General features: G+C 44.5%; 2 protein-coding genes across 7 annotated transcripts in view; one reads left to right on the plus strand and one right to left on the minus strand.

Annotated features, from left to right (window-relative positions):
* The window catches only part of ZNF664 (zinc finger protein 664), a 32,971-nt gene extending 28,958 nt beyond the window's left edge, over nucleotides 1–4,013 (minus strand). For 4 of the 5 annotated variants that reach the window (XM_069497587.1, XM_069497582.1, XM_069497583.1 and 1 more), the window contains exons 1-2: nucleotides 3,813–4,013; nucleotides 3,105–3,239 (exon numbers count right to left, since the gene is read on the minus strand). The gene's annotated coding sequence lies outside the window, so the exon portion shown is untranslated. The remainder of the gene's footprint in view (nucleotides 1–3,104; nucleotides 3,240–3,812) is intronic. The other variant, XM_069497585.1, reaches the window with a different exon arrangement.
* A 521-nt stretch (nucleotides 4,014–4,534) lies between these two features.
* CCDC92 (coiled-coil domain containing 92) overlaps nucleotides 4,535–17,352 on the plus strand; it is a 28,249-nt gene continuing 15,431 nt past the window's right edge. For both annotated transcript variants that reach the window (XM_069497444.1, XM_069497445.1), the window contains exon 1: nucleotides 4,535–4,648. The gene's annotated coding sequence lies outside the window, so the exon portion shown is untranslated. The remainder of the gene's footprint in view (nucleotides 4,649–17,352) is intronic.

The raw sequence follows: 17,352 nt of genomic DNA on the forward strand, positions 1-17,352 counted from the left end.
TGCAGAGATAAGATATTCTGCAGCCAGTATGACACTTTTAATGAATGCAGTTCTACAATATGTTTAAATGTATTTGTCCCACTTTACTACTCATAATTATCCCGTCAAGTTCACCCCAAAATGGACATCTCCGTAACATTTAGACATTACAGCCAGGATATGGCCCATCTTTCCGTTCAGGATACTCTTCCAGACCTTTCATGACACTGCACGCTCTCTCCATGGAGATCACACTCGACTCCACATGGTCTTGCCTGTATGTTTCACATTTTTTGCTGCGCTGTGGTCAGAGCCAGCTTTTTGTGTGGGGTGGTTTTTTTTTTCCATTTTAGCTTCTGCTAGGTTATTTTCGGCATTCAGAAAGCTATTAATTTTATACATGCACTGTGTACCCAGTTCATCAACTTTTTTGTCTAATGATTTTTCTGTTATTCTTGTTTTTCTCGTCAATAGCATTTATAAATATTTCCCTTTTCATTTTAGATCCTGACTTCACTTACTTCATCTGTTACTGCTGTCAAACTTATAAAAACCATGCTAAATAATGTCCCAATTTTTGATTCTCTAATGCGTTAGTATAGACAACTAGTTTAATACTTACGTGTACTTTTTGCATTAAAAAAGTACCTTTTTTCTTCCTTTTATTTATTCCCACTTTTTTAAAATAAGAAATGAGGGTCTTTTTTTAAAATCAAACATCTGCTTTTACCTTAGTGTAGCTGGTTGTGTGAAGTCAATGTGAACTGCAAGGGAAAACCCACTCTCCCCTAGGCAGCCCTCTGAAACGGCCTTGTCCTCCCCACGGCCCTCCATCCCCATCACACCTGCACATGCAGCATGTGGCAGGGACTGCAGTGGTTGTTTAAAAATGCAAATCTGATTATGTCACCCCCCTGCTTAAAACCCAACCCTTATAATGGCTTCTGATTTCACTCAGGATAAAAATACAACCACCTTAACCTGCCCTACAAGATCCTATGGGATCTGGCCTCCGGCCTAGCCACACTTCCCCTCAGCCCCGTACCGTCCGCAGTCATTCTCTCAGTTCCTGAATGGCAAAAGCCTTTCTCCCCCTTCAGTGCCTTCCCACATGCTGTTCCTCTGCCTGGAAAATTACCCCCCAGTTCACTCAACACTAACACCTACTCGCCCTTCCAATCTCAGCTTCAATCTTATTTTTACAAAAATGTCTTTCCTGGGCCTCCTCTCCCCAGTCTAAAATTTGGTCCCCCTTTTTATATTCTCTCACAGCAGGTGCTACTTAATTTTCATAGCAGAGGCCACAGTTTGTGATTATACGTGTAGTTGTGGGGCTGTATTTAATTTCTGATCCTCTCCCCCTCACAAATTATACCCTCCAAGGGAACAGGGACAAGTTAATTTTGCTGGCCACACTAAAGGTACTCATACTTACTTGAATGAAAGAAAAATATACAGAGCCCCTAATTGTATCTCTTCCGTCTTAAAATACTACCCATCACATCATTCAATCAATATTCAAACTGCTAAAACTTTCTGATACTGCCTACAAACTCAGTAAGACTCCGTTTTCCCTGAAGGATGTACAAACCAATCTGAATCTACTGCTGCCATAGAAAGTATACATATAACTTACATCTCAAGGAAGTAAGTTTTGTTTAAATATTACAACAGAGTTTTATCTAGTGTTCAATTTGCTGATATGTTTATTCACAGTCAACTAATTTATATACCTTATTTAAGACACGTAAAAAACCCAAGGAAAAATGTGCTTTGCAAAATATTCTTTAAGTCTATCTATTGTCAGTAGTTGATAATTAATGGTAACAAAATCATGAATTAAAAAGCATTCAAAATTGACTATTTCTTGTATGATGTGATACACACATCTGGCCAAAAAATATAAATTATATTGCAAATGAACGATTTTTGGATCACAAAGGCAAATAAAACCGATCTTTATAAACAACTTTATATTCTACCAAGCTTACTGAACTCTATGAAGTAGACAGAGCATGTATTACTACTATTTACAGAAAAGAAAACTGAGGCTTGGAGTGATTAAGTGTCCTCTCCAAGGTCACTCCATGACTCCTAAGTAGTAGAGTCCTAACTACAATAGGGGAGGGGTGGCGGCTCCCTCCCACATGTAAATTTCTTAACCAAAGAGAACTTTCACCATAAGTAATTAGTGTAGATGTGTGCTACCTTCACTAAAACTTCATCTCACCAGACAACCACCATCATCCAAAAAGCTGTTTTAAAGTTAAAACTTCAATTGCCATCAATCTGGGAAATGGCAAAATAAACTGTGGGACACTGAAACTATGGAACATGATGCAGCATTTCTTTAAAAATGAGTGAAATTATTATATGCTAAAATTGACACATATAGTACAATAGTACTTGTTAAAACAGTCAAAGATGACACAAGTACACACTCGTACAAGTATTTTTAAAGATTTAGAAGGATACACACCACACACATAATGGCCCTTATCCCTGGAGACAAGGGTTGACAGTCAAAGATTTTTGCCATCTCTGTGACATGTTCCTTTTTACAAATGTACTACTCTACTAATTTAAAATTAATTTTTAAATTTTGAATTAACTTGTGGATTGAGCAAGGAGGTCATTTTTCTGCTCTAAAAAAAGTATGCATCTCTAAAGGAAGTAGAGGCCCTCTCTAACAGAGAAGACAAAATACTTAAGGACAGTTCCTGTTAAATCCTGTTAAAACATTAAACTGTCTCAACATCACAAAACATTCCTTTAAGGAGTCAATAGCTAGAAAATATTTTTTCAATATCTGGTCTCCTTTGTTGCGCTAAGACAGTCAATAAACAAATCACCAACTAGAGCAGTACAAAGCAGGCTCCTAGAGAGATTTAGTTGTTAGAGTTCAGCAAGAAAGGTTTCACAAAGGAGCTGAGTTTTGAGGGAAAGGAGAGGTGATTTGGCAGAGAGATTAACCCGGATAGGAAAACGTCTGGGAGGGGGATAGATATTGAGTTCATCAGAAGCAGGAGACAACAAGAAAACTGAAGTCAAGTCCTGGAAGAGATCAGAATTTCTTAGGATGTGGGAGTTGAGAAGGAACTCGACGGCGCTGCCAGCTAGTTTACCTGGGTGAGAATCCGGCCCTTGTTGTGGTCAAACAATGGAGGCGTCCAGCGGCAGCAGGCTTCTGCGCTGGGTGCGCGAAGGGTTCCTCATCACCTGAGTAGGATGCTCGTCTGCCTCTGCCGGGAAGGAAGAAGCTATAAAAAACACAACACCACACCATGCAGCGAGGCTTCTCCGCAGCACAGCCCGGCTCCCCGAACCCACGGCGCGGCCATTACCGCCTCTCCGGGGACCCGCCTGGAAAGGCTCCAAGGCGCGGCTCCACGGGCTTCGAAAGCTGTCGCGCTCCCCCTTCCCTCGGCTCCAACAACAATGGAGCGCGGCTCGGGAGTCCGGCTCCCGCGGGGCCTCCGCCCGGCCTCGCCCCTGCCCGCTGCCCACCCTGCGCCCCGCGCCCGCCGCCATCTGCGCCCCCCAGCCCCGATCCCCCGCACTGCGGGCCCACGGCCGCCTTCCGGAGGCCCGAGGGGCGGCTTCGCTCCCCGGGGCCCGCCCGGCGGCCGCTCGGCTGCGGAGAGCCTCTCTGACCTTCCCTCCGGATCCCCGAGGGCCGGCCGGGCTCGAGGCCCATCCTAAGTGACGGGTTGTTTTTCTTTTCTTTAATCCACTCACCCTCCTTCCAGCCCCCAGCCCGCTCCCCTGTCCCCGCCCCCGCCTCCATCCAGAAAAGAAATAAAGAGACTACAGCTCCGCCGCCGAGAACTCACTCCAAGTGAGGGGTGCAAGCGCCCCAGGCCGCGGGCTCCGCGCACCCACCTCCCTCTTCTCCAGGGACACCTCACAGGTGCGCCTCCGAGCCGCGCGCGCGCGCTCCGCACACCCAGACGCCTCCGGGGGACAGCGCGCGTGCGCACGCACGAGGTGGCGAGCCCCGGGGGAGCGAGGGCCGCACGCATGCGCGCCGCCCGGCCCGCGCCCCCGCCGCCAGCCTCCGCCCCCGCCCCCCAGCCCAGGCCTGGCCCGGGCAACCCCCCACCCCCACCCCGAGCGCCCAGCGCGCGCGCTCCCGCTCGCCTCCCTCGCTCCTCCCTCGCCCCCCCCCCGCCCAGGCCCGCGTTACCCAGGGCAACCGCAGTGCGGCCGCACCTGAGCTGTGCGCCTGCGTCCCACTGGCCAGACCCTCCCTTCCCCGCGGTCCTTTCCCCCCACCGCCGCAGCTGGGGGGCGGGGGGCGTTGCCCCCTCCTAGCCAAGTATTGATCGCCTGGCACGCCCCGCCCCACAGACACAGACCCGCCGCCGCGCCGGCGCCTCGGCCGCCAGCCGCCCGCACGCCCGCTCGCCGGGTCAGCGCCGCCAGGCCGCGCAGCCGGCCCGCTCCCAGGGTGCACCGCGGCCAGCGCTCGGGTGGGAGCCGGCGAGATGCGCGGGGCGGGCGGCGCCCACTGACCTCCCTCGGCGGCCCGGCCGGGGCAGGGCCGGAGCCGAGCCAGCCCCGCCCGCCGCCGCCCCGCCCATGGGCCGCGGGCCCCCGCTGCTGCCCGCCGGGAGGACCGCGCCGAGGCGGGGAGCCGCCTGAAGGACCGCGACGGCCGCGCCCGCAGGTGAGGCGGGGCCCAGGTGTGCCGAGTCCAGCCCCGCTCACCTGGAGGCTCCCGGCGGGGACCCGAATTCGTGTAAATGACTTTAAAAGAGCTCCCCGCAAGAGGAGGGGATCCTCTCTCCCCACGCCCGGGACCCGGGAGAAACGCTAGCTGTAGGGGTCGGCGGGGGGTGGGGTGTCCTCTTGCGGAGACAACTCTGGGGAAGACGAAGTGGGAGGAAGGAGGGTCGAAGTGAAGCGCAGGGACCCCCGCGCCCACTGCCTGCGGGGTCTTCCAGCCCCTTTCGGGGAGGGGGCGCCCTTGCCAGGGCTCCAGTCCGGGTTGCGGACCGGCCGCAGCGCGCACCCCACGCCAGCGCGATGGAGAAGCGAAGCCAGGCCCAGGGGCCGCTACTGCCAGCCCCGGGGTGGGATCGCAGGGCGAGGGATCCGCATTGCAGGTGCACCGGGAGCACCCTGGGGCCTAGCCCGGCTTTGTCTCGAATGCTGTGCAAAGTAGGCTGGCTGAATCCACATCGCCTTTTTAAATGCGTGTTACCACCCTGTGGTAGTTAGCGACTCTCCCTAGTAAGTAGCATTGTCTTCCGTCTGTACCCTTCACGTAAGTACACTACCTTTACAGCCCTTTGCTGAAGCTTTGATGTGGGCTTTAGTTTACCCTAAATAATGATTTGCTTGTGATTCGTGAAACGGAGCATAATGCACAAACGCAGCAGAGGCTTGGCTGCTTCAGTGAGTTCCTTTAGTTTCTCTAACTTAGGTTTCATGCTGACCTGTATTGTTTAATTTCAAGCTTTGATATTTAGCAGTATGATCTAGTCTACTTAGGTGGCCTAAGAGAAAACATAACCATGTTCTGTAACTTAGGTTGCAGTAATGAGGTTTGTAGCAAAATACAAGCTACCAAGCTGCAATACTGATACGGATTACACATTTCCAGAAACCTGTAAGAGTATTAAAACTAGAATTGCCGTTTTAAAACTTTTAAGTTTGAAATTTATTTAAAGAATATTGTTATTGTTTTGTTACGTGATTTTATTTGCACAGTCAAGAATTCCCCTGCGTTTTCTCGCCATTGAATTGTTAGGAAAAAGATGCTAACATCTAATATGACTTTAATCTCCGAAGATGTTTTGAAATTTGCGTGTTTCCTTTGGCTAACTGTTCATCTCATGTGAAATATGTTCGGAAGACTTTAAGACGTGTGATTATATATAAATATATATGTGTGTGTATATACATGGGTGTTCATATACATACACACTACTGAAAAACCTTTTATTCATATGCATCTTATAATTACTCAGTAAATTTAGTAATACTTAAAATCTAAAGTAAAGGACAATTACTTGTGTATATCAGATTTTTTACTGTAACACATTTAAACACATCAGTCTAACAGAGTTTTTTTGGGAAATTAGATATTTTTATTAACTTTTTTAAAAAAACAAATGAATCCTTTTACTTACAACATCATTCATCTTGGGTTCCTGACTCTTTCATCTGTCATATGTTGGATAAGTTGATTTTAACATCATTACCTAGTCAGTGGGATGCGTTTGCAGCAATACTGATATTAGTAACTGTTGGTGTTCTTAGGACACACAGCATTATCTCATTTTGTGATTAAAAAAAAAAAGGCATGGATCTTTTTTCTTCTATCTGGAACAAGGTCAGCCATAAATAGTTCCTAAATATAGTGGGCACACGTTTGTTAACTAAGATTAATTATGTCTACTGAATTTACTGAATTGTGTATCCTTCAAGGGCAGCAACTAGGTGCCTTTATATGCTTCACACACCAACACTGCAATAAATGTTTGAGTCAGATTGAAGTTCCAGACTAGTTAGGTAGGTACTAGCTTAGTGACACGAGTTTTCACGTCTTCAGCTGTGCTGTTTCTGCCTGCGGAAAAGATTTGGCCAGGGTCGTTGATATGCCCTAATGGTCTACCATGAAGGTCTATCATGCAGCAAAGAGATTTTATTTATTTAGCATAACACAGAAGGGGACAAGGAGTACTTATTGGAAGACAGATTTCACTGAGAGGTAAATGCAAAAGTTATTTGTGATTAGAACTGGAAAGAAGGGGCTGCTCCTTCCCTGGGGGCTTTCCCTATATGCTGGTGCCCCACCTGGCATGCATGGCTGCTAGGAGGTCTCACAGGGGTGGGGGAAGTTCCTTCTGAGGGGCCCCCTAGGGGTTCCGCTGGCAACTGGACTAGAGGACTTCTGCATTTCCCTTCTAGCTCTAGCTCTGTGGTTCCGTTTTTTCCCTGTCTCCTCTCTATGCTGGCTTCTGCAGTCATGGGCATGGCAACATCCCCAGATACCTATATGAAGATTTTTACTGGGTTAGAGACCAGCGTGGTATCAGAGATGATTCTAATCCTACTTTGCATTTGTATGGGTCATTACAGGTAATAAAGCACCCTCACATTCAATGTGTTATTTTAAAAGACTCTTTTTAAATTACCGTTTTCTAGGAAGGCAGGCAGAGGAATCTTTTTTTTTTTTTTGGAAGCTCTCTTTAAAAATGGGACCATGTCAGTCATTCTTTTGAGAGACAGCTAGTTGTGAAGGTGTATTGGTTTTTTTCTCAGCTGAAAATATTGTTTAGATGATACTGATCGAGATCATTCTTGTGCTTGCTCTGCGCGTTAGTTTCTGTTTATTTCATTACTCAAACATGACTCAAATTTCACAGCAAAAAGTCCAGTCATAGCCACCTACAGTAAGTTGTATTGATGTTTTCTTCAGTGTGTCTGCATATTTTTTAAATATATGCTGGCAGCTGAGAGTAAAACAAAGCCAAGAAGTAGAATTACAGTGAACGGAAAAGATTGGGTGAATTGGAGCTTTGTGTTTGAACAAGGCAAAGATGTGCCCCCTCTGTCCTGTGGCAATCTTGGAGATGATTTTTATCAACAATGGGAATAATGATCTATCCATTTTAATAAGCATTAGGCTACTGAGTGTCCATTTCAGCACATGTATTAAGTGGGTCAGTGAGGTTAGGACTCTAGTCTGTGGCCAGGGAGCAGAGCAGAGTTTTCTGTGAACACCAGCGTGCTCAGCACACCAGGATCGACATGGAGCAAGATGGCAGTGAGGCCAATGGAGTTAAACCAGGGTCTGACCTCTGCAATTTAGGAAGAAGTTAGAGAAAACAATTTTGAATTAATGTATACATGTACTTAATTTTTTAAAAATCTTTTTTAAATAGTTCTTTTGTTCGTTAGCAGATGAGTTTGTCTCATGCTTTTGTGCCTGTTACCCATCTACTGAATTTGGGTGTGAGAAGTTAAGTAGCAAAGACTCTCAAACTTTGTTTGAACAAGGAATACATCATTTATTTATACTGCATGCATGAAGGAAAAAGAGAAGAATGTCAACTTTTTCTGGCCAACCAAAAAATGAAGTAAGAAAACCTCAGAAGTATTTATTTCGTCAGGAAAAAAACTCAGGTGCTACTTTAAATATTATTACCAGGACAACAAATTATCAATTAAGGCAATCAGTTAGAAAGCAACCTTTGTGGAAGCTAAAAATTACTTTTAAAGCTTCTAGCCACAACCTCTGAAGACATCACACAGACATCTTAAAAGACTTCTTTGTTAATCAGAAAACAGTTTACATTTTTATGCAAATCTCCACACTGGAGAGCAGACTAAGGTTAGTACTTTAATGATTATTCCCAATTTGCCACTCCATTAGAGGTAATTTCAGGAAAAGCCATTGGTTAGCACCAAACAGCAATTCTGAGAGGCACATCGCTTATACTATAGGGGTGAAAAGAAGAACATTTTTAGTAAAGGGAATATGAGGCCTATAATACTCTGCTTCTACAAATTTTCTCTTCGTTGCCTCTTTGGCAACACTTAAGATATTAAATATAGATCTGCAAAAATTCCATTATCCTTTGCTCTTCAGATTTCCTTCCCAATCTATTTCTAAATACATCCCGTGCCCTTCTTATTTACTAGACAGGTGAGAGAGTTTATGAGCCATCATTTTAAGCCCATTTCCTAATGTAACGTTGCTTAAGTATTACTGCTACATATAAGTTATTCCCAGTATTATTACAATACTGTCTGTCTTAAAGTTGCATGTTTTACCTAGAAATCGTGGTGTTATACTCTGAAAGGGTATACATAAAAACACTGGCTTCCCAAGATAGAGTTCCATCTCTGTCATAGCATAATTACCCTGGGATCTCCATATTTTTCTAATGATTTCTGATCTAATTTTTCTAATGATGAACAAATGTAGGAGGTTAGGCTCATGCCGCAGCACCAGTAATACCAGGTGAAGGTACTGGTGTTAAGTTTCTCCCTCAGTGGCTAGAGGAATGTGAGAGCAGACACTTTCTAGAAATATTTAAGTCTTGCATACTGATAGGAAAAATGAAGGAAGGTTTGGGGGTTTTGTTTAGTTTTATGTTCCCACAGACAAGAATATAGCAGGGTTACTAGCTATGGCCCATCCTTGTCCAGGAGGGTCAGTCTTTGGTAGTGAATCATCTTTACCTTTCGGCTGTGTCCCCATGACCAGACCGGAAAGTTCTAGTGGAAGAGAGTAGCAGCTTCCAGCCATTAATTTGCTTATTGACATACTATTGCTCTGGGAAGAGAAAGGGTGTGTAATCCTCCTCAGCCTGTGCATTGTGTGATAGGGCTCCAGTGGGGAATTGTTTGCCGTCAAGAAAGGCGCCAAGTCAGTTTTTGACAGAAAGGTTTATCAGTACAGTAAGGCTACGTGGTATCAGGATCCAGTTCAGAGATGACCCACGCCAAGCCCTGTTGTCTGAGGGTTAAGGCACCAAGTACAGGAGCCGGGGAAGGCTGTCCATGAGGTCTGCCCATCACTGCACCTGCAGCTGTTTCCCAGCCTGTCTCCTGTACCAGGCTGTGGACATCCCTGTACGGCAGGGGCCAGGTCCAGTCCTTACAGCATCCCTGGTACCTTACTCGTTGCCAGGCATGTGGAGGCGCCTAGTGAATGCTGAGTGAACAAGGCCTGGAGTGAGAAGGTTTTATTCTGAAGGGGTTAGAGCTAAGCTGAGACTTAAAGGATGGGCAGTTTGCATAGGAGGAAGCATTTCTGGTGAGGTAAATATGAATGAAGTTTCAGAAGTAACAGTGAGACCATTATGCTATCTGACATGGAAAGAACATTCTGGGGAGTGGTGGAAAACGAGGTTAGACAGAAAAAAATAAAACCAGAGTAACTATGAAATCATGTCAAAACGCCTAACATTTTTACATACGCTAGTACTTTAAGAAAAGCTTTCCAGGCTGGGAAAAATCAAAGTATAGGCTCCGTGGTCGCCAGGAAACTCTGTTTACAAAAAGGGCCATAATTTAAACTTTGTAATTTGCACAAATATATTGGAGAACTTAAAGTAATTAGCGTTGAGCTGGTAAATCTTACAGTGGTTTTCTACTTGGAAAAGATCTATTCCAAAAAAAACCAACGACGTATGTTGATGGTGTTGTAAGCAGGTTAGAGTGAGATCGCACAAGCAGACCGGTTCCTCACCAACACCCAGCCGAAGGTTGCTCTTGCCACTCTGCCAGATTGTCTTTGTCTCAGCGCAGTCACCGTCTTCCTGTCTTTCCTTATGCCCCATTCTGGTCAGCCGAGTGAATCATGGCACCAGCTGTTGATCTAAACAGGCAGACTTGAACTACATTTGAATAAAGAATTTGTCAGCATGGACATTTGTTTTAGTCTTCTGTATGGAGAAATTCCAAGCTCCTCCAGCTAACCAGAAAACCCTAAAAGTTTATGTATCTTCAAAAAGACGTCACATCAAATTATATCATTAAGACAATAAATTATCAAGGCGACCAATTTAAAAAGCAAACCTCTAGAAGTTAAAGGTTATATTTTAAAGGATTTGGCAACAATCTCTAAAGCTGAGATGTCTTAAAATATTTGGTAATAGCAGAAAAAAATGTATATTTTTACACTCATTTCCACACCGAGTAGCAGAGTGTGCTTGTAGTTGTTTAACAGAACTAGCTTCTTAACCAAGAATAGTGTCTGCTTTTCTGCAGCTTTAGGAGAGAAGAAACATTTTCTCTTATTCTGAGGTTTTTTCCACACGCAGCATTCTCAGGAGTAAGCCCTGGGCTTCTGTTAGCACTAAGCACAAGAGTAGACCTGAGCAGCTCACAACTTAAAACACAAAGAAAACAGCAGAAGAGAACTTTCAGCAAATGGAATGTGAGATGAACAGTGTCCTGTCTTTGCAGAATTTTCACTTTTTCATCTTAGTGGGTTGCAACATTTCATCTTCATTAAGGAACAGCGATATAGTGTATGGTTAAGAGCACGAGCCTTGGAGTCAGACTGGTTTGGGATGGTCCCAGCCCTACCTACTATGAGCTGTGACTTCAAGGCAGGCATTGAACCCCTCTAAGCTTGTTGGCTGATGTGTAGAATGAGGATGATCATATCTCCTGCTTAGCGTGTTTATAACCTATGGCGTGTGGCACGTAGGCACTCAGCAAAAGGTGGTTCCGTGCTGACGCCTTCTCCCTTGAGATGAAGGCTGTGCTGCCACTGCAGGTACCTTCTACTTCGTCCTGTATCTTCCCTGCCAGACTAAGTTCCCTTAAGTAGGAATTTGGCCTGTCTTGGGCAAAACCTCAGCTTTTCCCCGTTTCCAATCTCTTCCATCTCAACTTTTCTAAGTAGCTTTCAATATGTAACTTAAATCTGACACTAGCTTTTCTATCTAACCTCGTTTTCCACCACTCCCCAGAATGTTCTTTCCATGTCAGATAGCTTAATGGTCTCACTGTTACTTCTGAAACTTCATTCATATTTACCTCACCAGAAATGCTTCCTCCTATGCAAACTGCCCATCCTTTAAGTCTCAGCTTAGCTCTAACCCCTTCAGAATAAAACCTTCTCACTCCAGGCCTTGTTCACTCAGCATTCACTAGGCGCCTCCACATGCCTGGCAACGAGTAAGGTACCAGGGATGCTGTAAGGACTGGACCTGGCCCCTGCCGTACAGGGATGTCCACAGCCTGGTACGGGAGACAGGCAGGGAAACAGCTGCAGGTGCAGTGATGGGCAGACCTCATGGACGGCCTTCTCCGGCTCCTGTACTTGGTGTGTATCTCATGAGGATTTAATTATATATTGTTTTCTTTGTACTTCAATGGCTGAGTCTCATATCCCCAAATAAATTGTAAGCATAGAACTAAGTACACAGTGAGCACTTTAGAAACATATGCTGGCTTGATCTTTAGCCCCTAGATGCATATTTAACGGGAGGACTGATTGCCCAGCCTGTTGTATAATAATAAGCCTTGTAAACTTCAAAAAACAAATTAAAAAACAAAATCAATTATGATGTTAAGCTCCTGGTGATTCAGCTGCTTCCCAGGCTTTGCAATTCATGGAACAGTGCATTTTTTAATTTGGCAACTCTAAAATGAAAATAATTTTCCTTTGAGTCGAGCAAAGTTAGCTTTATGGGAAACTCACTGCCTTGTCCTCATTTTTCTCATTTTGACACAGACCAGGGAAAGCAGCATCAAAGCTCAGCACAAGCCTCTTCTGAGTTTCTGAGTGCCACCGAAAAGTTCATAAAGCATGACCTAAGCCGTGGCACGGCTACGTCTCGGGGCTGATGCTGTACCACAGTGTCAGCACCAACAGTTTACATGGTTGGCTCATTAACAGAAATATGTTTTCCAGGGGTCAGTAAGCTACACCAAATAAGATACCTACAAAAGGTCCTAAACAAGGCCATATTTTCCTTCCCACAGAAAAGAAACTTTGTTTAACTCTTGTATGGCTTGATAATTTTTTAGTCTTTTTATTTGAGAGCTTTCCCACTAACCCCAGTGCCCGTAAGGCATGCATATAAGCTAGCTGTCCTTCCCTCTACCATATCCTCATGCCAACAAGAGAAATTTTTCCAAGATCTCTCATGCTCACCCACACAAAACATAGTCTAGTACCTAACGAGGGGCATGGATTGAGTGGGATCACTAATTTTCACCTACTGTCGCAAACCCTTTTTTAAAGGGCCAGCTCCAGTTATTAGAGACATTCCTTATTCTAGGTGCTGGGGATATAGCAGGGAACAAGACAGAAAAGTGCTTTTTCTCTTAAGAGTTTACATGCTAGTAAGGTAAGAAAGATAAATGACCTAGTTTTAGATAGCGATAAATACTGTGAAGACATAAAATGGCCTAGTATAATGACAATGGCCGTTAAAATTGTTAAATTATGATCTGCAGTGCAAAGTGAAAACAGGCCACAACAGATTCCGTAATGGTTTATCTGACAGCAAATGAAACCTCTTTGTGTGACTCTCCATATTGGAGTAATAACAATAGCAAACACACAGTTCTAGGCATGGTTCTCAGTGCTCTAGATCTGTACTGCCCAATATGGTAGACACCAGCCACATGGGGATGGTTAAATTTTAATTAATCTAAATAAATAAAATGAAAACCTCAGTGTCTCAGACACATACATTTCAATTATTCAATAGGTACATGTGGCTCGTGGCTATATTATTGGACCACAGAGAATAGAATATTTCCACCATCACTGAAAGTTCTATTGGATAGCCTTAAACTCAGTCTTCACAACACCTAATGAGGTAGGTACTAATTTCCCATTTTGCAGATAAGGAAACTGAGGCACAGGGAGTTATATTTAACATGCCCAAGGTTGCTTAGTTACTAAGTGGCAGAGCTAGGATTCAAACCACGACAGTCTGGATCCGGAGCCTGGGGTTGGTCTCTACCCTGTTATGTCACTGTAGCAGCTCATGGATTAGGTGCATCTCCTCTGTACCGTCCACTTTCAACCGAACTACAACCAGTGGAGAACCTCACTTACCCCTTAGTAAGATCTTGGCATTGAATGCTTTAAGATTCAGGTAAAAGAATTTCTGAGTAAAGGATCAGATCTCTTCTGACAAAAAAAAAAAATGTAGGCCTATGTTAGCGTAGTTTCTCCCTCCTTGAAAAGGGAAGAGGGATCCACAAAGTGCCAGGAAAATACCGAGTTTATGTGTAATCTCAAGGTGAATTATCTAAGCTCTCTATGCCTCAGTTTCCCCACAGGTAAAGTTGGGGAAACAAAAGGTCCTTATCTCATAGAGCATGTGAAGATCTAAGGAGATGTGGCCTGGAAGCCCCTCCGCACAGGACCTGGCACACAGTGAACACTGACAGGTGGCAACTGCTGGCACTGTCAGCAGCAGCATTGCCACTCCACTCTTAAATGGCCACACTTGGACTGAACATTCCAGAATGCACAGAAAACAGCAGAACTGACCATTTCTCTCTGTGGGAAGGCAGCTCATCCTCACCTCCCAGAGCTGCATGGGAACTTCAGGTTCCAAACACTGCAAGTTTTGGATTGGAGAACACGTCAGGAAGGCACATGGCCAAGAAGGCGGCAGCCTTTGGAACCAGATTTGCATTTAGCCCGTGCACTTGTTAGTGTTTGCAGGTTCAGGCAAGTGTCTTTACTCCTCCGAGCTGCAGTTCTTTAAAAGATGGGCATAATCACACCTGTCTTGCATGATTGTTTCATGAATTAAGTGATTTCTATGAGCCTGGCACAAGGACACTTGGTAAATAATAACCGTAATTACTGTTTTTACTGATGATTTTCAGCTTTTCATGGTTAAAACATGCCTTTGAGTCTTTTCTGACCCAGAGACTGTGTTAGGACAGGATTGTCAAAAACAATCGCGGTTACCACACTTTAAAGTGCAGTGGTCACACCCTGGGGAAGCAGGGCAGCGCCAGCGGAGAGGCCTTGGGGGGGTGTGTAGCAACTGTGTCACTGGCATCGAAGCTGCTGCTTACTCTCCCTCGACCAGCGAGGACAGTGGCTACAGCGTGTGACCTAAGGTGACCATCCCGCATACTCTAAAAACTAGGAGGAGATAGAAATCCCCCAGGCTCCGGACTGACCAATAGGCGTCATCATAGTTGGAGCAACTAGAAGCAGCTGAAACGTCAACCCAGAATTTTGGACTTGCAAATGGGGAATGTCACTGTAAACCAAAATTGCTGAGTTCCAAAAATGTGGATACGTTGGGTGCTCATTAATAGAAGTGTCTAAATAAAAGTGGGCCCTGAAAGAGTGTGTCACAAAGCAAGGATTATAATTAATCCCATTGTGGGAGTATGAGGGCAAACAAGAAGAAAACAAAGACAAATGGCAAAATGCGACAAAAGTGCAAGTGAAAAATAATGACCTTTAACAAGGTGTAGCACAGTAAGAATAAGAAAGTACTGGATTGCATCCCATTCTTTGAAAAATCCTAATGAGTACGTTACTTTTCCCAATTTCTCCTGCTCTCCTCCCACAGGTGATGTGTCATCTATGAGATATGGTTGTCCTGCCCCCCATTTTACTCTCCTTTACTGGTTTTCATTTATTTCTACCGGGTTAATATACTAATGGCTCCCTTATCTAAGAGGATCCAAATTGGTTGCAGAGACAAGCCTTAAAATAGCACACACAGAACCTGTTTACCTGGTGTCATTCTCACTCTGACAGCTGTGTCTGGACCTTAGAGTTGCTGGTGTATTTTAAAGGACAGACACTCTTAGATGTCTTATGGGGAGTGTTTCTCCTTTCCTGGAACTTAATGCACGACCTACTAAAGAGCTAGAATATATGATTCTGGGAGTTCTCTCGTGCCCTGACATAATAAAGCATGATTGTGAGTAGAACTTTATGGTAGCCAGTCCGAAATGTCATCAGTAAAAGTGCCTCACTTATTGAACACACACAGGAAGCTTACAGAAAGGAAACTTTTAAGGCATTGAACATCCATGTTGGGGCTGGCAGATCGCTAGATGGAAAGGCAAGGGTCAGGCAGCCGTAGATGGACACGCTGAAGCCATCAAGGAAGGGTTCTAGGACATGAAGACCTAGGGAAATGGTAAATACCGTCTTAAAAAATTGTTTATCTTCTTTTAAAAATATTGGTACTTAAGCTATGTTATCCCAAAGAAATACGTGTCCAATAAAAATAAATATTTTTATTATTGGTCACCAGAAGGTATGTAATGACTAAATGCCTGGTCATGGTGACTTGACTTACTAATTTGACTATTGTTGGACTATTTAATGTTAAAGATCTCCAATGTCCTGCCTGCTTAAACTCTTCTGAAGTAATCAGTGTGGGCCCATTTTGTAGACGGGCAAGTCAGAGGAGTTGACTGACTTTTGCTTGATCACATGGCCAAAGTCTTATGCTGTCCAAGATGACTTTACTGGGACCAGGGAGAGCTCTTTCTACTATAACACAAGGATAAAGTCTCTTTTCTCTGTAAGTGACAGTCATCTCAGATGCCCAGTTGAGTGAAATATGTTTTATTGTAGCTAATGAAACAATTGCCTCTTTTACTTTTGGTAAGTAATAAAGGAAAAGTATGGCTAAATTAAAGTATATAGAGTTTCAGTTAATGCATAACTTTCTTTCTTTAAAACCTATACCATAATTAGGCAGACCGACAAAATGGATAAAAGAAGCCATATCAGTTAAGTCAGCTGAAATGGTTCAGCTGTTTGGCAGACCATATAGAGAGATATTTTTAAAGCAAGTGAACATGTCTTCTTGGCGTAGGAACTGCAGTTTATATTTTGATGATCAAGCACTAAGATTTAAGAAATATCTCCTGTTTCATTAGTGTGAAAAGACAGTTTAGCATTTGGGGTCACTGTATCTTCTAGTTATCAACCAGTAGACAATTAAAATAATCACAATCAGACATGGAAATAGAAACACTCATTAGATAGGAACTGCTTATTTTCCTTTCCATTAAAAGAAAATATCACTACTGTTTGGTAAATTGTGAGATATTTATGTCCTTAAATTGTTGGCTCAGGATCATTTTGGTAAATGACAAGCTTGTTAGAAGTTCACAAATGACATTTCTATTGAGTTGCAAATGTTTCCAGCTCTAGCTCATGAAACAAGGCAATTTGGGTGATTGCCACAAGGGCGGTCATGCTGGGGGCTGCCCAGAGAGGGCAGGAGGAGGATGCAGGCAGAGCAGAGCCACCACAGCCCCACGTGGCACTTGGCCGCCCCTCTGGAAGAAACTTCTCTCTAAGGCTGTCTCTGCAATAGAACATGCTGAGCTGACTCTGCAGGCACATGCCCATGCCTGAATAGCAACCCCTCCTCGTTCTCAGGGTCAGGAGATGGGGTGCTGGTGGCCCCACCTCCTGCGGTACGGTCTTCCACAGGGTACCAGCATCCTGGCTACTAGTAATCCAGTCTTCCATGAGAGCCAGGCCACTCCCGGAAGTTACCATAGGGGACCGTGGGAGCTCATACATTGCCTATCTTGGCCTGCATGGCCCACTTAGAGACACCCTTAAGCAAACTGAAATACTAACTTGCTTTCTCGAGACATTTTCACACAGAGAGGCCAAGGTCTTATCAGTATACAGACACATGACGTGGTTTTTAAATGGAAGCCAGATAGAAACTCCTGCGGTAGGAGATAATCAGAGTGCAGAGAAACCCAGTTAATAGATCCGTCATGTCGGCCTCCGGTGACTGCAGACTTCCCAGACAGGACACGTATCCCATTTCCATGTCTAATTGCCGATCTCTCTCATCACATCTATTATGACTTTAATGTTAGGCTGCCCGTCCTTTCAGAAGGAAATGGCTGTCAGTGTCTAAA

Source organism: Eulemur rufifrons, chromosome 21, assembly GCF_041146395.1.
Source record: "Eulemur rufifrons isolate Redbay chromosome 21, OSU_ERuf_1, whole genome shotgun sequence".
Classification (NCBI taxonomy): domain Eukaryota; kingdom Metazoa; phylum Chordata; class Mammalia; order Primates; family Lemuridae; genus Eulemur; species Eulemur rufifrons.